This window comes from Heterodontus francisci, chromosome 35 (genome assembly GCF_036365525.1).
Source record: "Heterodontus francisci isolate sHetFra1 chromosome 35, sHetFra1.hap1, whole genome shotgun sequence".
Lineage (NCBI taxonomy): Eukaryota > Metazoa > Chordata > Chondrichthyes > Heterodontiformes > Heterodontidae > Heterodontus > Heterodontus francisci.
The window spans coordinates 21,296,305-21,297,148 of NC_090405.1; positions in this window are offsets into that span (position 1 = coordinate 21,296,305).

The following is an 844-nucleotide window of genomic DNA, read 5'->3' on the forward strand; positions in this document are numbered from 1 at the left end:
CTGCTTCCTAGGATGAGGGGATTGTCCTATGAGAAGAGATTGAATAGACTAGGCCTCTATTCCCCAGAACTCAGTAGAGTGAGAGGTAATCTCACTGGCAGATAAAATGCTCAGTGGCTTGACATGGTAAATGCTGGGAGGATGTTTCCTCTAGCTGGGCAATCTAGAATGAAGGGTTACAGTCTCAGTATAAAGGGCTTGGTCATATTTGACTGAGAAGAGGAGATTTTCTTTTCAGTCAAAGGGTTATGAATCTTTGGAATTCTCTATCCCAGAGAGCTCTGGATGCTCAATCATTGTGTATATTCAAGAGAAATCGATAGGTTTTTGGATATTAAGGGAATCAAGGGGGCTGTGCCAGTGTGGTAAGATGGAGTTGAGGTAGGAGAACAGCTGTTATATTATTGAATGGTGGAACTATTTCGATGGGCAGAGTGGCCACTCCTGCTCTTATTTCTTATGTAAACTTTCATTCCCTCCCAGGGATTGTTTTATTCTTCAAAAAGAGAAATACTGCAGCCGCTAGAAATCTGAATAACAGAAGATTCTGGAAACACTCAGCAGTTCCAGCAGTATCTGTGGAGAGAGGAAGGGAGGAGCAATGTTTCAGGTCTATAGAAGGGTCACAGAACTGGACCATTAACCCGAGCTTCTCTTCTCCACAGTTGTTTCCGGACTGGCTGAGTGTTTTCAGTATTTTAGCTTTTTTTCTTTCTATATGTTATCTCTTTCCCTTTTGACTGTTTGCTGTGAAACTTTCAGCATTGTGCTCAGTTCTTTGTGTAGTTATGTTTTCTTTAGTTGAAGTAATGCAAATAGTATCCTGAAAAATCAGACAGAAATA